Source organism: Antechinus flavipes, chromosome 4 (genome assembly GCF_016432865.1).
Source record: "Antechinus flavipes isolate AdamAnt ecotype Samford, QLD, Australia chromosome 4, AdamAnt_v2, whole genome shotgun sequence".
Lineage (NCBI taxonomy): Eukaryota > Metazoa > Chordata > Mammalia > Dasyuromorphia > Dasyuridae > Antechinus > Antechinus flavipes.
Window position 1 is genome coordinate 302,706,299 of NC_067401.1, and position 19,892 is coordinate 302,726,190.

Sequence of the window (19,892 nt, forward strand, 5' to 3'; positions counted from 1 at the left end):
AATGATATCTAGTTCTTCTTTGGTCACAAAATCCTTCCTCCTCCACAGGTCTGAGAGGAAAACTATCCTATGCTCTCTAACTTATTTATGATCTCATTCTTTATGTCTAGATAATAAACTTATTTTGACCTTATCTTAGTATACAGTGTTAAGTGTGGGTCAATGCCTAGTTTCTGCCATATTAGTTTGCCATTTTCTCAGCAGTTTTTGTCAAATAGTGAGTTCTTATTTCAAAAGCTGGGGTCTTTGGGTTTGTCAAAACTAGATTGCTATAGTTATTGACTATTTTGTCCTGTGAACCTAATCTATTCCACTGATCAACTAGTCTATTTCTTAGCCAGTACCAAATGGTTTTGAAGGCTGTTGCTTTATAATATAGTTTTAGATCTGGTACAGCTGGGCCACCTTCATTTAAGTTTTTTTTCACTAGTTCCCTTGAAATTCTTGACATTTTGTTCTTCCAGATGAATTTTGTTATTATTTTTTCTAGGTCAGTAAAATAATTTCTTGGGAGTTTGATTGGTATAGCACTAAATAAATAGATTAGTTTGAGTAGTATTGTCATCTTTGTTATAGTTGCCCGACCTATCCAGGAGCACTTAATAATTTTCCATTTGTTAGATTTGTCTTTATTTGTGTGGAAAATGTTTTATAGTTTTGCTCATATAGTTCCTGACTTTCCCTTGGCAGATAGATTCCCAAATATTTTATACTATCAAATTATTTTAAATGGCTTTTCTCTTTGTACCTCTTGCTGTTGGATTTTGTTAGTGATATATAAAAATGATGCTGATTTATGTGGGTTTATTTTGTATCCTACAACTGTGCTAAAGTTGTGGATTATTTCTAATAGCGTTTTAGCAGATTCTCTGGGATTTGCTATGTATCATTTGCAGAGAATGATAATTTGGTTTCCTCATTACCTACTCTAATTCCTTTAATCTGTTTTTCATCTCTTATTGCCCAAACTAGCATTTCCAATACAATATTGAATAATAATGGTGATAGTGGGCAATCTTGTTTCACTCCTGATCTTATTGGGAATGGTTCCAGTTTATCCCCATTGCATATGATGCTTACTGATGGTTTAAAAAAGATACTATTAGCTTTTTAAGGAAAAGTCCATTTATTCTTATACTCTCTAGTGTTTTTTAATAGGAAATGCGTTTTGGATTTTATCAAATGCTTTTTTCTGCTTCTATTGAGATGATCATATGATTTTTTGTTAATTTTAACATTATTTATATAGCCAATTATGCTAATAGTTTTCCTAATATTGAACCAGCTCTGCATTCCTGGCATAAATCCTTCTTGGTCATGGTATATTACCCTGGGGATGATTTTATGTAATCTCTTTGCTAATATTTTATTTAAGATTTTTGCATCAATATTCATTAGGGAGATTGGTGTATTATTTTCTTTCTCTGTTTTCCTTCTGCCTGGTTTAGGTATTAGTATCACATGTCTGTGTCATAAAAGGAATTTGGTAGGAGTCCTTCATTCCCTATTTTTTCAAATAGTTTATATAGTATTGGAGTTAATTGTTTTTTAAATGTTTGGTAGAATTCACATGTAAATTCATCTGATCCTGGGAATTTTTTCTTAGGGAGCTGATTAACAGCTTGTTCTATTTCTTTTTCTGAAATAGGTCTATTTAAGCAATTTACTTCCTCCTCTGTTAATCTGGGCAACCTATATTTTTGTGGGTATTCATCCATTTCACTTAGGTTATCAAATTTATTGACATAAAGTTGGGCATAGTAACTCCTAATTATTACTCTACTTTCCCTGGTCTCTGTGCTCTGCCTCCCACTTGCACCTATTCTCCTCCCGTGCCTGCACCTGATTAAAACAGATCTTTTCTAGTGATCTTCAAAATTATCTTCTGCTGGTAATTTGCTGCACTCCTAATAGTTATGGATTCTACCAGTCAAGCACTATTTCAGAGAATGAATTTTGTAATTAGTGTGAGGGTAGTAGGAGAGCTCAGAAAGAAGCATGTTTTCTCTCTGCCATCTTGGCTCCACCCCCAATCATGATTATCTTTATGTCATGGACAGAAAAGCTAGGATATGAATGATCAATATAACCTTCCAAAAAGAGAGATTTCCCAGTGAATGCAAGCAGGGCTCTACTAGCTGACTATTCTCTAACTTCTTAGAAGTTATTTGAAGAATTTGGAAAACATAATTTTATAAACTTGTAAGATTATTGTAACAACAAAATAAAATTAAAGTATAATTAAAATTCATACACTGCTTCTTTTTCTAGTTCATTATGTGTGAACTTTGAGATTTGTTTCTGACTTTGGGGTGACCCAGGGTTGAAAGGATGTAGAATTGGAATTTAGGTCTGACTAGACAAATCATGTCTTCTCTTATCTTGTGACATAATAGAAAGAGGTAGAGAATGGGAAAGGGGTAATGTTTTAATTTTAAAAAGGTAAACTTACTAGCTGGGTTGTTTTATTTCTCATTTCCAATTGTCATGTCTATTACACTTAAGGGTGAAGAAGGAAGGGATGATTGTACTCCACCACAGCATCATGATGACTGTTACCACCTTGATACTAGTACAGGAAGAATGTATTTGATCCAGAATCCATGACTATCTTCAATATTTTTGGGTGATTTCCTAATTTTGGATGAATGCAGATCGCCATAGTGTACATGTCCAGATTTGGATTCTACTCTGTGAACTTGAGAGGTTTTGAGAGTCTCATTGGGGTAGATAGAGAAGAATGGTGTCAGGGGATGAATCTCCAATATTTATTCTAGTCTTCTTAAAATTAACAGCAAAAAATTGACTAAAGTCTGGCTGTTTAACTAAGAGCTGTTTGGACAGTGTAAATATAATGTAACAAATAAAATGTCTCATCAGCAATTGTCCAAACTACTCTGTGTTCCAATAAAGTTTAAAGATCATTCTCTAACAGACTGAAGCATTAGTTAGAAATTAAATAATTAAAGAACAGAGATTGTTCCAGTGTGTGTGTGTGTGTGTGTGTGTGTGTGTGTGTGTGTATTTGTGTGTGTGTGTGTGTGTGTGTAAGTTTGTATGTGTGTGTGTGTATGTGTGTCCCCAATGCCTAGCATAGTGCTTGTCACATAGGTGCTTAATAAGTAAATGATAATTAGTTGGTTTATCCATTTTAGTTTTTTTTAATCTAATAGTCCCTTGTGAATAAGTTTGATTCATATTCATATTTTTTATACTTCTGTTGGGAAATACTGGACCTAAGCCATAACCCAAACTATAACTACAAATCAACCTTGGGGCACAAAGGTAGTAGTTGAATGAGCCAAAGAGTGTGAGAAAATGAATTTGAGTTTCCTTTCTCATTAAAGTTCAGGCTCCTCAGAAGTGAACTTAGGCCCAATTACGTGCCTGGTTACAGAATAGGGAGTGGTACAGAAACTCGCCTCAATATTAAAAGTATATGATTTATTTCAAAATTGGGCTCAAAGTTAAACAAATAAGTCATTGGTGTAGCAAGTATGTTTTATCATGTCTCATCTGCACTATTGCAAAAATCTGCTAACCTAACTCTCAATTCCTAGCCACTCACTTCTCTAGTCCATAATCCATACATTCTAAAATCATCTTTCCCAGGTCTGATCACTCTGCTCTTCCAGTCAAAAAACTTCAACATCTCCCTGTTGCCTCTAGGTCAAAGGAAGAGATAAATATCCTGGTATTTAAGGCCTTTTCCAGTTTTACTTTACATGGTTCCTTTCCATGTATTTTATGATCCAGGCAAACTAGATTACAAGTTCAGATACATATGGTTTCCTCCATAAAACTTTGCCAGATACACCTAGTTTTTAGGCTCTCTTTCTTAAATTACTTAGCGTTCATTCATTTGTGTTCATGATACAGTAGCCAATAGAATGTAAGTTACAAGAGGGCAAAGATTATTTTGCTTTTATCTATATCCCCAATATCAAGTCCAGATTTATATATAGTACATAATTCTTTCATAGATGTTTGTTGAATTGAATTAAATAACACCATATATAGCATTCAAAAACTCTTCTAAGAAATGTCCATACATTTTATCTATCAATTGAAAGGCAGCTTGAATCTGGTTCAAATAGAGATTTGATTACTCATTTTCTGTGTGGTCATGGACAAATCATTTGACCTTTAAAATCCCAATTTCTTCATCTCTAAAATGAGGTTGCTAAATTAGATGACTTCTTAGTTCCTTCCTAGGTTTCAACCTATGATCAAATGATAAATATTATCCTCATTTTAGTAATGGGGAAACCAAGACAGAATATATTTATGCTTTGTTCCATACCATATAGCTAGTTAGTGGCAAACCTGGGTCTAGAATCTAGGTTTATGAGCTGGACTCTTTTTTTAAACTTATAATTAAAAGTATATTAAAATACAAAGGAGGATTGAAACTGACATGGTAAGGTAGAATAAGACTGTAAAATTCAGTAAAATGGAAAAGAACATTTGTTCTAGTCTCTAATCATCAAATTTCTAATCTTTCCTTTACTAGGAAAAGCTAAATCTTATCATGCTTACTTTGAAACCAAATGCTTACACAAATAGCAAAGTGATACAACAGATTAAATGATTGACCTGGAATGAGGATGATCAGAATTCAAATCTAGCCTCAGATATTTCTTAGCTATCTGACATTGCACAAGTCACTTAGCCTGTCTGCCTTAGTTTCCTCATCTATAAATTGTAGATAATAAAAGTATCTATCTACTGTAGTTCTTTGTGAGCATAAAATGAGATACTATTTGTAGAGTTACATATGTCAAAGTCCTATGGAATCATTAGTCATTTTTATATTTGCTATTATGAGTTAGTGTATACTTAATCTCCTTTAAGAAAGAAATTGTGTAATGTATTCTGTTCAACAAAAACACTGACTGCATGTTTGACAACACTGGTGGTACTTTCCAAGTCAATAAAACCCTTAACTCAAGAAGTAAACTTCAGTATTTTTGACTTTTACTTGTGCCAACAGTAGTTTTTTTTTTCTTTGCCTTAATATATCCAAGAGATGGTAAAGTAATGATACCAGAAGTAAATAATAAAGATTTATTTTGCATATCTTCATAGACAAAGCAGGTAAGAGCAGAAGAGGAACTATAATTCATACGCTTCTTTTTATTTTCTAGGTTTATCTTTGCACAACTCATATTTAGGAACCCTTCCAAATAGTTCTGTAATCTTCTTTTTTGAATGCGTGGTAGGAAATTTCTTACTTTCAGATCATTCAGGCAATGAATTGGAAAAAAAAAATCATTCAGAAATTTATAAATATTGCACTGTTGCTCATAATTTTGGAGTCGCTAGAGACTGTAGCGCTAGAGAGCTGTAGAATGTGCAGAGGATTCACAGTTGAGAAAAAAAATTATTCCAAGGATGAGTTAAGTAATTCTGGAGACATCTTTGCCTCTTTTCAACAATCTTTCATTCTAAGTTAAAATTCTTCCTCTAGTATAAACTTGTGAGAAAAACATGGAATATTTTTTTTTTTACTTTACTAAGTTGATTTTTACCATTTGAAATAATGAACAGTAACACTTTTATATCTTAGTGAATCACTAGGCAAATTAGCTACTACAATGAAATACTACATCCTTCTAAAAAATGAAATTGGTATCTAGCCCAAGTGCCAATGGCACAAATAATGAAAATTAAAAGAGTATTCAGTAAAGACTTTGGCTCCAATTGTTCAAAATGTTATAATGGTCTTTGTGTAATTATTACTCTCAAATAATATATGCTCATTTATCTTGAAAGTATTTGTTTGATGTGGTTCAAACAACTCAAGGAAGCAAGCCATGTAGTTTTTGGTAGCTTTTTGTTTTTACTAAAGGAAATCATCATTGATCATGATCATTGGATCCACTGAACTCACTAGACATCAGGAAATTAACAAGGTCAGGAAAATTGATTTCTTTGAGAGTTATGCACTTTCTCATGTTTTATTTCTTTTTTTTTTTTTTTGAAGTAAAGTGATTTGTAAAAAAAATAAATTTACAGTTAATTTTGTCTGGATTCTCTCAGTTTCTTTGTGTCTCTGTTTCTTTTTCTTTGCCTCTCTCTTTACCTCTCTATTTTATTCTCTGTATCTTTCTTTTCAATGAATAACAATATCAGAGTGCACACTTTACAATCACCAACCATACAAATATTCATCTTTTAAGCAGAAAAGTTTTCAGACAAAAGGTCCTTGTTGAGGAGTACGAGACAGATGCTAACATATTTCTTTTCCAGCTGTGCTTTTTGGAACAATCTAAAGAGATCCCAAGTACATATGTGCCAAGTAATAATAAATATGAAGCACATAGTTATTTTCTGTCTCTATGGCCTTTTATATTATATCATATATGAATTACACAAGAATATATTTTGAAGCCCTATCCACTCCACTGTATTGAGACCTAAGATATATTACATAATTTATTCTGCAAAATAATGACCTCAGAGCATGTTTTTAAAATACAAAATTGTCACTGCATTCTAGGGAAGAGGTTCAACATACCACAGTGACATTCTAGTAAGCCTTATAAGTAAGCATTTTGGGACAGTACTGAAAATGTTATTAGGATTTATTTTTCTGTGTGTTAGGCATGAAGTCAAATGCCAAAATTGGATCTCATGCACAAACTTTAAACCAAAACACATTATAACTCCCTCTGCTTTTCAGATCAAACATTTTTTTCCCTGTCTATTTGTATAAAGAATATTTGATGCACATTTTTTGGTGAACTGTCAACAGGGAAGCATGAAAACAGATGTGCTTCTGCTAGTTTCATTGTTGGAGGAATGAGAGCAGCTGGTCAATCTTATTGGGAGAGGCATCCTCTGAGTGAGATCCCTGTGTTGGATAAAGTGCTGGGCTGGAAGTCAGAAAACCTGGCAATATGGATGAACCATCACATCCTGAAATTCATCAAACAAGACCTTTGGGAACAATTCCTAAGCACTCTCTTTGGGGCCTCACTGATTCCTGGAGTAGAATCACAGGATCTCAAAGTTGGGAGAGGACCAGAGGTCATCTAATTCAACCATCTCCTGAAGCATAAATTCTTTCTTCCTTGTGGACCTCCAATGATGGGCAACTCATTACCTCATAAAGTTTCTCTTTACATTGTTTGGTCTGTTTTTAAATTTAGGGAATTCTTTCTTGCATTAATTCAAAATTTACCTCATTGTAAATTCTATCCATTTTTCTTAGTTCTGATACCTAAACTGAAGCATAAAAACTCATCCCTATAACACATAAAAGTCTTTCAGGTATTTAAAGACAATAATGATGTCCCCTTTCCATGAATACTCTCTCAGACTAAGCAACACCACTTACTTCAGCCATTTCTCATGTAGCATGTAGGATAGATTTAGAGCCTAAAGAAGCCTTAATATCATTTAGTCCAGTTTCCTTATCTTATAGAAGAAGAAATTGAGATCCAGAAAGTTTAAATGACTGGAGACTCGTACATAATCTTATGCAAAAGCCACCCCCTCAACATCATTGTAGCCGTCTCTTCTACATTGTATTATTATTATTTTGGTAAGGCAATTGGAGTTCAGTGATTTGTCCAAGGTTACAAAAGCTAGTAAGTATTAAGTGTCTGAGGTCATATTTGAACTCAGGTCTTCCTGATTTCAAAGTTGGTACTCTATTCACTGTGCCATCTAGCTGCCCCTACATTGTATTATCTCACATGTATTTACATATGTACATGTCAACTCCCCCATTAGAATATAAGCTCTTAAAGGAGAGAGAAACTGGTTATTCTTTTATTTTTCTTTTTAGTTTTTATTATTTTTTGCTTTTTTTATCATATCCTCAGCACTTAGCAGAATCTCTGGAATTCATAGTAAACACCTAAGAAATGCTAGTAAATTGATAGATTAAATACACACAGGTAGGAAGTGGTTGACTGGAATTTAAACATAGCTCTGCTGATTCCAAATCCAATTCACTTGCCATTCTGACAGGCTGCCTAAGTCTTCTTTCAGGTAAAGGTGAGAATGGCTAGAGAACCAGGTCTGTAGTTTGAAAAATCTGAGTTCAAATCTGGCTTCAGATAATTACTAGTTGTATGATTTTGAGCAAGTTGCTAAAAAACAAAACAAATGGTTATAATAATAGCAAAGTTGTTGTGCAGATCAAATGAGATAATATTTGCAAGGCACTAAGCACAGTGCCTGGCACTCAGTATATATATATATATATATATATGTATATACATACATATACATACACATATATATATATATATTTGCTAAATGGTACAGAGGATAAAGTGCCAGACCCGCAGTCAGGAAGACTCCTTTTCCTGAGTTCAAATCTGGCTTCAGACACTTACCATCTGGGCAATTCAAATACTTATTTATCTCAGTTCCTCATTTATAAATTGGACTGGAGAAGAAAATCTCAAACTATTCCAGTTTCTTTGCCAAAAATATAGTAAAACAAAAAACCTCAAATAGGGTCATCAAGAGTCATACATGACTGAAATGACTGAATAAAATAGTAAATATATTTCAAAAATTCTATAGTATGAATCATGAATGAACTTAGAAAAAGTTAACATAGTCTCCAGGTATAATTAAAGATAATATGGTAGTAATTTTAGAGCAAGGTTCGACCTTAGAAGCCATTGAGTTCAACTCTCTTATTTGACAAATGAATAAACTGAGGCCTATAAAGCTTAATTGGCATGTCCAGCTGGTGTCTGAGGTCAGATTTGCACCTAAGTATTCCTGAGACCAAGTCTAGCATTCTATCAGAAGTATTAAAACTTTTAAATGGGAGAATGGAAATATTGTCATTTTGAATGCTTAAAAAGATTGCTTAATTAAATAAAACACCATATTTTAGGAATGTATAAAGGATAAAATTGATTATTAAATCTTGTTTTAACTTCTTAAAAGAATAGGTGAACAAGGAAAAAGTATGTCACTTAGCAGACATGATATACCTGGACAGGAGATAAATCCCATATTTGATGAAAGGAAAATAAATCAGTGCATAAAGTAAACTTTTCTTTTATGCACTTAAGAGACTGGAAAGTAATTGAATGGTAATGCCATATGTATTGAATCAGTTTTAGATAGAGGGGAATGTGTATATGTAAAGTTTGTAAATTTACTGCATAGATCAGTGAAAAGTCTCTAGAAATTATATACTCATATGAGAATATTGTGCTCACATGAGCCTGAAACTTTAAGGTTAGAATCCAAGTAGTCAATTGGCATAGTGAGTATAAAATATGTTTAGGTTTCTGAGGTACTCTAGTTGTTATAAGATCCTTGAGGACCAGAATTTTTTTTTTGTATTTCCTATAGTAACTAATATAATACCTTGTGAATTAGTTTCTTAACAATTTTGTTTTGTGAATGAACTTGAGAAGCATAACATGAATTTTTTCCCATACTGTTGGGAAATTTTTATTAAAGTATTATGGAGGTCAGGGTAGAAGAAAATTAACATGAGAGAAGAAGGAAGAAGTATATATTTGGAAAATTAAAATATTTGTGAGGTTACAGTTTTTTAGTTTCCTCATTAGTTCCATCATTGGAACTCTAATGTATATATTTCTCCACAGAAACTTTACTTGTTACACAGGGATTTTTAATTTGAAGCCTCATAACTAAAAAAAAATTGCTAAAAATTGCATATATAAAATTTATATAAATTTTAATAAATGTAAATATATAAATAAGTTTATATATGTAATATTATATATAATATATTAAATAGATATATAGATAACTTTATTTATTATATTATAAAGGAAACTATGCTGAAGTACAGTTATCAAAGATAATTATGCTTCAGGATAGTTTCCTTTATAATCCCACAAATTGTATTTTACACATTAAAATACAAGTCAGAGGAAAAAAGTGAAACTAATTCCTCCCAATGCCAAGTTTCTACCCAATTCATCATGATATCTTTCATATTTATATGTATCTATAATATAGATATGTCTTATCTATCATATATCTGTCTTTCTATCTGTATAATCTTACTCTAATAATGATGATTGACACCTGCTCCATGACTTGTATTCACACACACACGTATATATATATATATATATAATATATATATATATATATATATATATATATGTGTGTATATATATATATATATACCTTTAATTTATGGAGTAGAACAAGTATTTCCATAATGTAATATAATAAAATAGATGATTGCCCGCAAAAGTACAAATCTATTATGGACCACAGTTTTTAAATTTTCTTCTCTATCCCCTTTTTTCCCTCCCCTCTCTTCCCCCAACTTCAGAGATTTACCTGGGATACTGAGAAGTTAAGTAATTTTACCTAGAGTCACACAGTAAATATGTGTCAGAATTGGAATTAAAACCTCAGGTATACAAGTCAGTCTTTGCCTCTCCTTATCCCATATATTTTTCATAAACACACAAATCATAGACACACATGAATATTATGTATGTGTATATAACTTTATATCTGTATGCATCTATATATGCATATCTTATGACCAAAAAATAAAAATAAACATCAGCTTTTTTTTAAATTTTCAAGCCAATACTAAACATGATTTAATTAGGTAACAAGATATGGAAAGCATCTGGGCATCCCCTATAACAATTAAATCAGAAATCAAGTCCCTATTCCTATTCCTTTAAAATAATTATGTTATGAAGCCTATATGATTAGCTCTTGCCACTGATGGGTCCAGAAAAATTCTCTTAGTTTAGGGAGTTTTATGTAGAGATGTTCAATACTTTCTGCCCAAATCTCTGAATAATGTTAATAATATTTTGCATATATTTGTTATATTCTGAAACAACTTTGCCCCCTTTGTCTCACACATTTTTGCACAGTATCTCAGATAAGTTTATTTATGGAAGGAGTCAGAAAATAAGTATAGGGAAAATAGGACTACATCAAGATCCCTCACAAACTCTGAATGCCTACAGGAGCAATTATAGAGAGTACATTTGAACAAACCAAAATTTTTCTTGCCAGGTGGATTTTTCTGATTGTACAAATTCAGTCCTTATGCCAATATTTGTTCTCATAACACTTCTGCGCTTTCTCTGACTTTTTCCCTTTTATGTCTAAGCTTAAAAATGGCATTATTATTGGCTTATATGTGATCAGGCTTACACAAATTGCAGTATGAAGAAGTATTTTAGAAACTATATACTCCAATGTGTGACTGGCATTAGAATGTCAGTACAAATTCTCTGGATGGAAATACATGACAAATTAAATTATTACCTGAAAATGGAATTCTTTTTAGCTAATGCTATTTGATTTATTAATAGTCATAGTAAGGTATCAGAAATGAGCATTTCTAACTTACCACTAACTGAAACTTCAGATTATCTATGTGGTTAAAGAGCTAATGGGAGCTTGCTACCCCTTCTGCTTACCTCTGGTAGTACAAAACATGAAGTGAAGAAAAGTCCTAACCACCAGAGAATAGAAGATTGGCCTTTCCTGTTACCAGAAATAATCTTCTTGGAAGGCATGGGGTCTCAAGGTTACTGCCCCCAAGTAATTCCATAATATTTCTACCAGGAAACTCTAGGATTTCATTTGTGTTCTATAAAGGTGTCTGCTACTATTGTAGAAGAAATCCAATGCAGGCTGGGATTAAAGAGGGATTCTACATGTTAAGGGTCTGTCAGAAGCTTCTGGAAGTAAACAACACTGTGATAACTGAAAGTACTAGAACACTGTAGAGTCTTCTAAAAGAGATTCATTAACAGGAGTTTAACATAACTATCCAGATTGCCAAAGTCCAGTGCATATAGTTTATCATCTACACTATTGTGTGAAAAATGGAACAAAAATCTATTAAGTGATTCTATGTGTTTTATAAATATCATCTCAATTGATCCTCCATTAAATCCCATGGGATCTATCTATCTATATCTACAATTTACAATTAAGAAAAATGAAGCAGAAGGTTACATTATGTACCCAAGATCACACAGATAGTTAAGTGTCTGAGACCAGAACTCAGGTCTTTCTCATTCCAGCCCATTGTTCTCTTCACTGTGATATCTAGGTGCCTTCAATTGGAAGTTGTTAGAGCTTGTCCATCTGCGTGTGTGTGTGTTTACATATGTTACATAGACATGAAAATGGACAATGAGTTGAGCACAGAAATGAGCAGAAGGAAGAGAAAAAGATGCTTGCCTTTGGAAAATTGAACAGTTCTTATCCCTCCTTTTTTTTTGAATAATGCTTTTAATAACTCCAAAATTGCCCCAAAACAAAGATCTAACAATATGAATTTTCTGCTGGTGTTATTGTGTGACTATAAACCAGGAAATACTAAAAATCCCTAAAGAATTAAATTTAAGGATCACCCATAAGGCAATGAGGAATCTTATAAATGATGGACATGAGCAGATTATAACACATTATATAGGAGAAATGATGTCATCAAGGAAATGAATAACTTTTTTTCAGATAGGTCACTTGGTAAAGAGTGAAGCATAGACAATATCTGTACTTAATGATCCATTGCTATTTTTGCAATGTCAGGAAAAAATAAGAATGACTACCAGAATGGACTCATGGCCAGTGCAGAGGATATCACATTCAAAAGTTATACATGAAAAATGTGGATGGCTTGTAAGTTTAATGTTAGAAATAATACTCATATCCATGATTTCACAAGTCATTTGAAGATTTGAATAAGTTGTAAAGCTTGACTATCACTTCATCTTTCTCTGGATTAGAATCCTCCCAACTACTTAGCCTGTGAGAGAAGATATATGACTTTTGCTTTTCACTTTTTCCTTTTTTATTTTAATCCTTGGAAATATCAGAAGTCACCATTAGAACTTTTCACAATGTGACAATGTGACAAAGTGCCAGAGCTAGTTTAACCTCTCATTTTGCATGTAAGAGCAGGGAGGATCAGAGGGAAAGAAAAGATTTCCCACAGAGCTAGTAAGTAAAGAAGCTGGGACACAAATCTAGGTCTTCCAGCTCAGTGTTTAATGCTCTATTCTTGAGGGGTTTCAAAATAAAAGGAAGCATAAAAGGAACCTAAATAAACAAACTTTAAGATTTCAATGTTTTCAGTATTCAAGACTTCAATCAGTACATGGTTTTTGAATAGATGGATTTTTCTCAGCAGATGGTTTGTTTCTCTCAGAACCTTCATTTGAAGAGGATATGAAGGCCGGCCATGACTCATTCCTTTCTGAGCTATCCTATATACTTCCTCTATCATGCTGCCATGTTAGGTGACTTTTTTTCTCCCTCTCCACCCTCTTCAGCTTTTTTCTATGTATTGTCTTCCCCATTGGCATGTAAGTTCCTTGAGACCAAGAGCTGTTTTTCTTTCTACTTATTTTTATATTCCCAGTACTTAGCCCAGCTATTGGCACATGGTAAGCACTTAGTAAATGTGGTTTGACTGACCAACAGATTTTTTTTAAGTTTATATGATGCCCAGATTTGGCACCTTAGAGTCAACCAGGTTATAAACACTTTTATATTTAGTGAAACTGATTCTTGGGCAGTGGATTTAAAATCCACCAGTTCATGCTCAGAGCTTTAGCAACTTGGCAAAAGTTGCTACTACCTTTTTTTTTTTTTGACTCGGCTCCCAACCAGATGAGATCTTGTAGGATTTTAGTAGACTTCTATTACATTAAACAACAAATGGGGAAAATGCTATTTTTTGGAGGTCTCATTAGATAATCCTGGTTCTATAAACTAGTGTCTCTGAAACTAGCCTTATTTTAACTCACACCCACTTCACTCCTTTCTTGGCCTTCAACTTGTTTTTATTCTATATAATCATAGATTTAGAATTTGACCGAGTCTTAGGGAGGCAATAAGACCCATTGGAGCTAAGGATCATTTCTTACTCTCCAGAATGAGGAGGAAAGCTTTCCTGAAAAGCTCCAGTATGAAATTGTTCTGCATTTTATTTGAGTTCATAATATAATGCATATAGAGGTAGAAGAGATTTTAAAAATTTTCTATCTTCAGAAGAAGTTTTCAAGCAATATAATTGGATAACCATTTCTTGAGTAAGATATCACAGGAAATTTTATTCAGACACTGATTGGATCAAATGGACTTTTTATTCTTGGATATTTCCACCTAAGGTCTTCCCACTTGTAGCATATGAAATCCAATAGTTCCTTTTCAAATTTCTCAAGTGATCTTTTAAAATTTATTCTTGCCCTTGCTAAGGGACACATAATTAATAAAATCCCTTTCCTGCTACTGCCTGTTCTCTCCCCATTTTACCTTACTCTGCTCTTTTTGGTAGCATTCCAACTTCCAGGGAAGGACAATATGTATAATAGCATTCATCAAATCCCAGGTAGATTTATATGCATCTCTGAGTAACTTCCAGATGCATAGCTTCTAAGAAAGCATTGCTGGGTTCAGGCCAGAAAAATCATGTCATATTATGTCTCCATAAAAGGTATATAACTCAAACTCTTTCATTGTAACTAGAATGGGAATGAAAAATTATCCAGAATCTTTGATGTTACTCACTCATGTTCGTTCATAAGGTCTACACACAAAAAAAGTTATAGGTTGTATTTTGCCTCATTGTTTGCCAGCTCCTGATCTGAAGCAAAAAAGAAACTTTAATTCTGTCACTGAGAAGGTATTTCTATCACATTAAAAAATTATATGTGCATGTATCTTTAGAGATACACATTTATGCATACATGCATATGTGAATGTGTGTGTGTATGTACTTTCCCTACAACTTTTTTTAAGTTGTCAAGAAATACTGGAATACAATGACAGTAGACAATGCCATGGAACCACAGAATATTTTAGTTGTAAGAGATGGCAAAAACCTGCTAACATGATCATCTTATTTTACAGATGAGAGGAAGAAATAAATCTACTATTTGTTTATTAGCTCAAATGAAAATTTTAATTAGTTTTCTAAACCATATTCTTCTAAGATTTTTTTCATATAATCATGTCAAGTAATCATACGGGGTCCTTGAACATCCCTCAGGTTTATGATTTTCTGAGAAAGACAACAAATAAAAATAAGTTTACATTTCCATTATCCAATTTAGCCCTACCTGGAAATTAGGGCTAAACTACAAAATATATTCATCTTCCTTAGAACCCAAATCAGTTCATTTTCTTTTCTGATAATGAAAGCTAGAACAACTAGTTAAATTATTGCTTATGTTTCTAGCCTGACTTAAAAATGCAAGATTTTCATTGGAAATTGTGATTAATTATTGTGTAACCATTGTCTTTTTCAATTCCTTTCGATAGTCTGTCAATTCTTTCCCTTTCCCTGATAAAATTCAATTATACTAGTCATTTGTTCAATTAAGAACCCCAGGATTCAAGGATCTCAACCTGGAAGATTCCTTGAAGGCCATCTAACAGTTCTTCATTTATAGATTTGGAAAATTAGGCCCAGGGAAATTATGTGACTTGTCCAAGTTACATAAGTAGTAAACATCAGCAGAGGAAGTTGATCCAAAATTTATTAATTGCCCAGTCTTTTTTATTTTCATTTTGTTATCCTACTTCTACTCTATTCCAAAAATTAGGAAGTACTGGTTCCAAATTACACCTCTGATATATCTATCTATCTATATCTATATCTATATCTATATCTATATCTATATCTATATCTATCTATCTATCTACATACTAGTTTTGTGACACTATGCAAGTGACCACTCTAAATTTCCATTACTGTGAAATGGGGACAATAACAGCACTGAACTTGTGAAGTTATTGTGAGGATCACAAGAGATAATATATAAAAATTTGCTTTGTAAAAATCCTAAAGCTATAAAAAGTGAGCTTTATATACTTAAGACAACTTAATAAGACCAATAGAATATAAATTCCTTGATGTCAGGGATTGCTTAATATTTTTCCTTATATTCCAGGCAATTAGTACAGTGCCACCACATAATAGGATGATTGTTGATTAATCAGTGGTCTTAATCAATAAGCCATGGCCTGTTAGAGTTCATACACATATACAAAAACTGCAATAAAAGAACTCAACAATGTTCAATATGACATTGTGCAACATGAGCAATTTTTTCTTTTGCTTAAACATTTATTCTGACTTGCTGCTGATTACTGGAGCCACTTAATAAACAATAACATTGCTGTGGAACAGAGCTCTTTGTGATGCTTACTGGTCATGTTTGGCCATAGTTTACGTCTTCACATTTGGCATGAATTAAATTGCCATTTGATAACTCCAATGCAACTAAAGCCAATGTCCTAAATTTAGATTTTGTAGAAGAAAATCCCTTTCTTATTCCCATCTTTCAATGAAGAATTTAGGATTCACAAGCCATTTCTATAAAAACATATGGCAAGTACATTCAAGAAGAGTTCCATACTTATTACCAAAGGTTCATTTTACTCCTCACATATATCATGTTAAGAATATGACAGTAATTTAAAAAGGAAAGCTATATTTACATAAATATCTTTGGCTACTAGATACCAGATTACATGAATATCTAAATGCTTCAAAATCTTTTTTTATCCCATTAAACTATTATTGTTTCATCTCTTCCCTATCTTAGCCGAATGTTTCTTGAATGGCCATAAACAAACAAACATAAGTCATCACTTATTGATGTGCTTTTTGAAAATCAGCACTTCTTCACTTAGCTAGAGTGGTCATTGAATAATGGAATAAGCACTGGTTTTGGAGTCAGAAAAATTAGGTTCAAATTCTACTTCTGATGCTCACTACCTTAGACAAGTTACTTTATCTTCCCTTCCCTTTCCTCTTTTTCCCTTCCCTTCCCTTGCCTTCCCTTCCCCTTTCCTTGGTGCCACTTCCCTTTCCTTTCTCTCCTCTCCCTTCTTCTCCCTTTTCCTTCACTTTCTTCCCTTCCCTCCCTTTCTCTTTCCTCCCTTCCCTTCTCCTCCCTCTTCTTCTCATCCCCTCCCTTCTTTCCCCTCCTATTCCCTTTCTCTTTGTCCTCCTCCTCCCACTCTTGCCCTCCTCTTCCTTTCTCTCTCTCTCTCTCCCCCCTTCCTTTCTTTTTTCCTTCCTTCCTTCCTTTCTTCCCTTTTTCTATTTCTTTCTCTTTTCTTTCTTTTTCTCTCTCTTTCTTTCTTTCCCTTTCTTCTTCTTTCTTCTCCTTTCTCTCTTTCTCTTCTGTTCTCTTTCTCTCCCTCTTTTCTCTTCCCTTCTTCCCTCACTCCCTCTCTTAATCTTCCCCATTTCCTTCTTATTTCTCTCCCTTCCTCTCTCTCCTTTTCTTCTTTTCTCCCTCCTGTCCTCTTCTCTCTATGAACAAATGCACATACTTTACTCTGTGTGCGTGTGTGTGTGTGTGTGTGTGTGTGTGTGTGTGTGTAATGGTGATGAAGTTAGTCAGAGTGATGGTAGAGTGAAAGGAACCTTGGTTCTGGAATCAGGTCACTTAGATCCAAATTCTGCCTGAAATATTCCTCACAATATGACCTTAGGCAGGTTACTTACTTTTCCTGGGACCATATTTTTCTCATCAATAAAATATACTATCTAGATCTAAGTTTATGCTATTTTGATCATTATCATGTCTCATTTGAAATTTTTCCCTCTCAAAGAGTCTTTGAAAATCCAGGGTCTTCTCTTTGTCATCAGAGTTGGATTTAGTTCAGAGTAGTGTGACTACACAAAGACATTCTTCAAAAGCCATAAAGCTACAGCATAGTCTCTTTGTAGACACATCAGTGGGGTGAGGATGCAAAAAGGTGGGAATCATGCTTATTCTCCTCCTGACTCAGAGCTGTCTTGACTGCAACTGTTTTATCTTTAGACCCTTTAGACACTCCATGTGTAAAATATGAGAAATGCTTGCCAACTAAGCAAGTTACTGAAGTTTTGTGTCTACATATAAGAAAACATTTATAACACAATTTAACATCCCGAGATGAAAGGGAACATATAAATATAGCATAATGTTTAACTAAAGGTAATTACAATATAACTACAAAATGACTTAGCAATACTTATTCAGCATATTTAATAGATTTTCTTTAGCTTCTATTTATGCTAGGCTTATCATCCAAAATACCTTAAAGAACAAAAATGAGCTAAAGATTTTTAATTTTAAAATCTTCACAAAAATTTAGGTTTTTATTGTTTTATTTAATGTATTTTCCTGTCAATTCAGTGAAATTTCAGTTTTCCATTATGCTTTCTACCTAAAGAAAATAAATTTTCTTTTGTTTATTATTATTATTATAGCTTTTTATTTACAAGATATATGCATGGGCAATTTTTCAGCACTGACCCTTGCAAAACCTTCTGTTCCAACTTAGCCCCTGCTTCCCCCCACTCCCTTCCCTAGATAGCAGATAGACCAATACATGTTAAATATGTTAAAGCACATGTTAAATACAATATATGTATATATATCCATACAATCTCATTAATTATCAAAGAGATGCAAATGTAAACAACTTTGAGATAAAACCACATATCTAGTAAATTGGACAAAAATCAAATAGTGAAACTGAAAGGTTGTATAGAAACAGGTAAATGGATTCTTTTCTGGTGAAATGACAAAACATCAAATGCTTCTTTTTTGGAAGTGAAACAATCTAATTTGCCTTCAAATAAAAGTGACTGAAATTGAAACAATAATTCTTTTGTTGGGATTATACTCCAAAATTGTTATAAAAGGCAAAAATAAGCTATTTGTTTCAAAATGCTCATAGCAATAATTAATTTGTAAATGAAAAAATAAAATCCAACATTAGGGAAGTGTTCATAAAGACAATTGGAAGGAACTTTATTAAATAGTGAAAAAAGGAAAGTGAAGTTTTAACTAAACTAACAATAAATATGTAAAAACAAAATCAGAATGATTGGACAAAAAAAGTTCAGATGGAGATAGGTTTGGAGTAACTAAAGTGTTTATGACAGTTTACATATTATAATTAATTTATTTGAAACCAAATACTTACAAAGTAAGCTCAATTATTTAAAATGATGCTTATCATTACTTGTAAGAAATCATTAAAAAATTATATTTTTCATCTCTGTGGGGGGAAAATGATGATTTTTTTTTTACTTTTGGTACAGGTTTAATCTGAATGCCAAGAATAATGTGCTAAAAGTACAGAAAGTAATATCAGAATCACCACTTCTGATTAAAACACTTAAATTTCTCCCAGGTTAGTAATTTGTAGATATATTTCAGTAGTACCAATGTTTTTTTTTTCTTTACTTTTAGAATCCACTCATATTTCTTGTATGTTTACACAACTCTATTTAAATATCATTGCTCATTAACTTCTGAAACTTTCTATTTTTATCACTGTGGGAAGGTTTGAAGTACTTTTTTTTCTTTTCCTTTTCAGGTTTATTATGATTACCTGAAATCATCAATCACCTTAAACTTTGTGTTTTTTGTTTATTTATTTTATGAAGTCTCTTTCAAAATGCCTTAACACTGGAGTTTATGGTCTGATTACTTGATTAAAGACCAATGGTTAACAAAATGTTGTACTTCTAAAACTTTCTTTGAGCTTAATCTATGTAATTGTGAATGCCTAAAAGTCCATTCCCTTCAGGCTGATTACTGCATTCATAAAGAGCTGTCATTAGTTCTTTCCAGTTATATTGCAAAATTTAGATACTTTTTCCAAATAACCAAAAAACTCATTTAACACAATATAATTTTTAATCATACTGTTGAAGTGATGTGACACTTACTTTATAAGATTTACATAATCAAACATTTTCTATTGCAGTGAACAAGAATAAAGAGTCTTAAGCATTTCTTGCAGTGATATATTAGAGAATTCAAGGCCTTACAAGTCAAAGTTGGAAAAGACTACTAACCCACTACCACAAAAAATACCATCTTGACGAATTATAAAAAGCTCTTTTATCAGGGTTCCATAAG